General features: G+C 42.4%; 1 protein-coding gene across 1 annotated transcript in view; it reads right to left on the minus strand.

The window, feature by feature from the left end:
* AOAH (acyloxyacyl hydrolase) overlaps nucleotides 1–5,737 on the minus strand; it is an 82,326-nt gene extending 76,589 nt beyond the window's left edge. The window contains exon 1 of the mRNA XM_059473383.1: nucleotides 5,646–5,737. The gene's annotated coding sequence lies outside the window, so the exon portion shown is untranslated. The remainder of the gene's footprint in view (nucleotides 1–5,645) is intronic.
* Nucleotides 5,738–6,000: the final 263 nt, after the last annotated feature.

Consider the following 6,000-nt stretch of genomic DNA (forward strand, 5'->3'; position numbering starts at 1 on the left):
CACAGAGTCAGCTGAATTTTTTCAAGGTTGAATTTGGGCTAGTGATAATATATGCACAAATAAACACACATGTATATCCATAGTGTAAGCTGGCCCATCTGCTGCTGCTTCCTGCTAAGGAAATGGGAGGGCCCACAGCTCCCTCCATTCAGCACACAGGTCAGGAGGGATGTACATTACTCTGCAGGATTTTGGTTAAATTCTGCTCTGAAGGAAAGTCCTGCAGCTCTCTGTATTTGCTCTCAGGATGCCAGAACACACTGAAGATCTTGCTCAGCTCACCCAGCTTCATCTGGTCTATGTTTTTGGGAGTTTTAGCACATGTGGGGGTCCCCTGAGCTAAATCTCAGTTACCATATCCTCACATACAGGCCAGTAGCAAGTGTGATGTGTGAGGGACACACCACGCAGGGGATGGCTGTGGTTGGGGGTCACCAGAGAGGCCACAGGGCCTAATGGCCCAGGGAATGCCCCACTCAGTAACTCTCCACCCAAGCTCTCCAGCCACACCCTCAAGCCTCTCTCAGTTTAAGCAGAGCTGAAAGTTGCACGCGTGATGGCTGCCAAAAACCTGAGGCAAAACACGCAAAGACAAGCCTGAATTTCCATGATGGCAGAGCAGTGTTAGGGTACATGTGTAGCTGGTGAAGATCAGCCTAGAAATCCAGGCTGATCACAGAACGGGAGTGTGGTTTCTGGAGTTTGAAGGACCCACAAACACTTCTCCATTTTTCATGTTTCCATAGGAGTTCCTGACACCTAATGCACATTGGTTTGTGTGGTGGCACCAAATCACCGAAGGGACAGGTATGGTATCAGACTCCATCTTTGCTGCCCCTGATAGAGATGCAATGGAACTGAGTTAGGGTTTCTGATTTTCTGAGTAAGGTCTTAAACACAATTTAAGAGCCACCCCTTTCCTGTGGGGAGCAAGATGTGATTGCCACTAGAGCTGTGAAATGAGATGTGAGGATGAAGTGAGTTTCAATGCTGCTTTCTATAATGGGGCCCTAAAGATCTGTTTATGTATTCAGCAAATACATTGGAAAAGGCCATCGAAAAGAGAATGGAAAATACTTCAATGAAGCCCCAAAACAGGACAAACAAGAATTGATTTGTCATCTGTCAGGATTAAAGGCCACTTAGTTGAAAAAAGAAACACAAAATAGTTATCTTACAAAAGGAGATCAGCTGGCAGTGTATATTTATCTATCCTATTCTGTCCAAGTCACTGCACACATTACTGCAATTTTTTCCTATTTGGTAAGATTCTTCTACATATTGATTTTTAAGATATCTGCATTTTTTTTCTCTTTGTCACATTCATGCATGCATTTTTATGATGATTAAATGTTATCTTGGAATGTTTTCTCTCCCTTTCTTTCCTCTTTGACGTGCTGTTCAGTTCTTAAGGGAATAGATATAAGCCTTGTATTTTGGTGTCTGGAGAGATAAAACCTGCAGGAAGAAGCCTTTAGATCAAAGATCCTCTCAGTCCCTTTTCTTCCTTTTATTTTCAAAACGTTGTCCTTTGTGCCCTTTGACTCTGAAGTTCCCAGTGGTTTCTTGCGTTGGTTATTTTTCATTACTGCTCTCCAAATTTCTCTGACTGTCATAAGCATCTCTGCGGTTGGTGCATTATCACTGGCACGGATGAACATTTCCAGAGCCCCATGTGGATTTGCGGCTGCACCACAGCCAACTGAGTCATTGCCTCTGCCCCAGTTTCCTTATCAGTTGCTGCTTGCAGTTCAAGTTATGTGTCTATTTCAGAGTCTCTCCATCTCATTGTCATTCAAAGCTGCAGGGAAAGCATTTAAACCAGTATTTTCTTACACTCATATCCAAAAATTTCTTCCAAGTTATTGCCATGCTATAGCTGAGATGATTATCCTTTGTTCTGCCACCTGTAATGGAATTAATTGTCCCAGCTTGCAAGGGTGTTGATATCTGCACTCTTAGAAATGTAAATCACTGTCATGACTTCAGTTTGGAGATAAAATGTGGGAACAAACCTCTTAAGGCTTTCAAACAGGGAACCCATGAAAAATACAGCTACATCACCTTGCACATTTCTGTGCAGGTTGTGCACTTCTGGGAAGATCTGGCTGTTAGGGCTGACAAAAGGGGGTGTGTGACAGTGTTCAGAGGGATTTTCAGATGAGGGAAGAGATGAGGATTTGACTCCATGTTTCAGAAGGCTTGATTTATTATTTTATTATATATATTACATTAAAACTATACTAAAAGAATAGAAGAAAAGGTTTCTCAGAAGGCTAGCTAAGCTAAGAATAGAAAAGAAAGAATGATCACAAAGGTTTGTGACTCGGACACTGTGTCCGAGCCAGCTGACTGTGACTGGCCATTAATTCCAAACATCCATATGAGACCAATGCACAGACCCACCTGTTGCATTCCACAGCAGCAGATAATCATTGTTTACATTTTGTCCCTGAGGCCTCTCAGTTTCTCAGGAAGAAAATATCCCAGGAAAAGGATTTTCATAAAAAGATGTCTGTGACAGGGGTGATTTAGATTTTCTACTAAAGATGGCTTTTTGCAAAGTGGAGATCAGATTAAGTGCATCTTCAAAGTGTATTTCTCACCACTGCCTGTAAGGAGCCCTACAGTGGTTCACATGGCTTAGTGGTGGACTTGACAGTGCTGGGTTAACAGTTAAACTTGATAGCTTGAAGCTTTTTTCCAAACTAAATTATTCTATGACTCTGTGATTATTGGTGATGCAGTACACTTCCTTAGTTGTTTGATATTAGTGCAGACAAACAAACCTGGCTGTGGTGTTCTTACTGTGTGCAGATGACCTTACAAATCCAGAAGTAATCTCACTAGCATAGATTTTGCAGTTCAAGTTTTGTGGGCACAGCCGTGGGCGTTTTCCAATCTAAAGAAGACTTAATTCTTGCTATTATCTAGACAAAAATACCCTAAACCCTCAACTCTAGCAATTAAGGAGCAAGAGAGTGTGGCAATATTACTGAAAAACTTGTTAGAACCCTTAGATAAGAGAGTCACTCAGAGCCAGCTGTAAATACAAGTCAGGAAGCCTGGGACAGACTCTCTGCTGCCCTGCAGTTTGGGTACTCATTTAAATCCCAGAGAAGTGAGATCCAAGCATTACCAACTCAGTGTGATTATTGCCTTGCCATAAATAGCTAGTAACCCACTGGGCAAGGCAAAGTCCCGACTACTGCATCAACCCCTGCAACGCTATTGCATTGGGTTTTGTCAGAAATGCAACCCCCTATCAGGCTCCCCGTTTAGTGCTGATGAAGCTGTGGTGGACGGTGGCAGGGCAAAAGCTTGCCCCAGATGTTGTTGGGTTGTAAGCTCTTAAAAGGGGAACAACACAACATCAAAGAAGAAGAAAAATAAGTGTCTGATTATATTCGTTCCATTTGATCTTTCCTCCAGTAATGCAAATAAAAGAATTGCAGCTCAACAGCCTCTTAATCTCAGCACAGAACAGGTGCCAATTAAAGATAATTATTCCCAGTGTTTGGGCTAGGGAACAGTGCTGAATGTCACTGGAGGCATTTTTAGCACATACCAAAGTTCACAGGATTATTTAAACATATTGATTGAGGCTTGTACTGGGACTTCTGTGCTCAGAAATGGGATCTCTACAACATATGTACTGTGGTGGCACTTTGCCATTCAATAACAAGGTGGGGGATGTTGTGTTTCTTTTGGTCTTTTTAAATAGATGTTCCACTGATTTGCTTTGATAATAAATGACCTGCAGCTGTGCTGGACAATGTCCCTCCATAATAGCCCTTCAGGAATAGTATCCATCATCCATAGGTGAATATGAAAAGGCAGTGCAGGCTGATTTTTCAAATATTGATTAGGCAAGTCACTGGCCAGCCAGCCAAGTACAGAGCCTTCATGCTCTTTAGAGAAGTCAGGCTGTATAAAAGAACTCAAAGCACTTGGGGGAATACACATCCTCTAATTCAAGCAGATGAGGGTGATGTAGCAGTCAGTAAAGATTGCACTGGTAATCTAGTCTTATACAGACAAGCCAGAGTCAGGCGTGAGGTCATCCCTTAACATTTCACCTTTCAGATCATAGAATCACTTAGATTGGAAAAGACCTTTAAGATAATGAAGTCCGACTGTTACCCCAGTGCTGCCGAATCCACCACTAAACCATGTCCCTATGCACCACATCTACACATCTTTTAAATACCTCAAGGGATGGTGACTCAGCTGCTTCCCTGGGCAGCCTGTTCCAATGCTTGACAACCTTTTCCATGAAGAAATTTTTCCTAATACTCAGTTTAAACTTCTTCTGTCACAATTTGCCTAGCCCTGTCGCTGAAAATTCATGGAGGGTTTGTTTGCGCTTGTCTGTCTTTTCACTTGAGTTGGATTTTATGCTGATATCCGACATTGATGTTTTAGACTTGCATATATACAAGAAGATGACAAGAGCAGCTGTATTTATCTACCACTATTCATAGCCACCTCACCATAAAGCAGACACATGCCTCTCCAAAATGGCTCTCTATTTAGAACACCTTTCATCTTTTCTGCTTCCTTACCCTGTCTGGGCATCCCACAGATATACCTCTTTCCTCTACCTTTGCCTTTTCCTCTAGCTTTAGACTCAGAGCTGTATTTTCATTTCTTTTCTGTCCCATTCCAGAAATTAGGGTATTAGAGAAAATACTTTGTCAAACACAGCAGCATTTGTTCAGGCCCCTTCTTGAGGGATGCAGAAAGGTGAGCAGCTGGGGCTTGATGCAAATCTGACGCATTAATCCATCCCAGAAGAGACTTGAACCTGGAGAAGGCAGGCATGACTCCTGCCTTCACAATGAGGAATGGCCCCCATGAGAATCAAAACCAGCAGCACAAGGACCATCAAACTGTTAGTGAGGGGGAAAGCAGGCACTGCATCACTCTTCTTCCCCCACTCAAGCTGTGCCTTAAACACAGAACATTTCTGCCTGGTCAGCTGCCTGGGCTCTGGCCCCTCCACACACGTTGGAGTCATTAAATCATCCATCAAGACACCATCCTTCATGCACAGTGGGACGGCTGCCTGCCTCCCTCCCTCACTCATTATTGGCCTTCCACAGTCCTTTTCAGCCAATTCAATGAAATATAAATAGCATTTCAGATAAATGTTCACTCTCTTATAATACCTTTCTGATGTCTTTCTGCTCTTGCTCTGGATGCATAAAGAAGAGCTGTAACATATTTCAATGAGTTATTGAATCCTTTTCAAACCCTGATATATGCTCAGTACAAGGTTATTTAAATATGAGGGGTATAGGCATAGGCTTTAGCAAAATCTGCCCAACTAAATTGTTCAGAAAAAATGAGCAGGCAATCTTCTGCCTTGCAAATCTATCTGTATTCCCTGATGAAGGATTCCAAGCCTGGTGATGGTGGACCAACCTCCTTTTTCTGAACTGGAATGTCCACAGCCATGAAAAAGTATGGTTCAGGCTTTTCTGACCCTTTTTCCTTTAAAATTTTTCTTTAAATTTTGTATTTAAATTAAGCTGTTGGACACCACACCAGGAAGTCTCTTTTCTTTGCCTAAATAACTGTACTGTTGTATTCATATTTCTAAAATCCTATACTGTCGCAATCATATTTCTAGAGTCTCATACCTTCTCGGTGATATTTCTCAGGGGCAGTTCTTCACAGCACAGACTTATACTTCTCTGCTTGTTGCTGCTACTTAGTCAGGGCCCCTTCCAGGCTCTCCCTGACTGGCCAAGCCCACCCCCTTTTATCCCAGTTATCTTCACTAGCTACAGCTGCTGCCCAATTAAGGACATCACAGCTGCAGTCCATCAAAAACAACCGGGGCTTATCAGAGCAAGGCCTATATACAGATATTCAAATAGAATACAGATATTTTACTGGGACTGCTACTATACTGTACAACCAAATTATAAAAAGAAAGAAGAGGACTCAGGAATGTTACCCAGGGTTTTACTGGAGTGTGACACAGAAGTAGTA

The sequence above is a fragment of the Ammospiza nelsoni genome, chromosome 1 (genome assembly GCF_027579445.1).
Source record: "Ammospiza nelsoni isolate bAmmNel1 chromosome 1, bAmmNel1.pri, whole genome shotgun sequence".
Taxonomy (NCBI): domain Eukaryota; kingdom Metazoa; phylum Chordata; class Aves; order Passeriformes; family Passerellidae; genus Ammospiza; species Ammospiza nelsoni.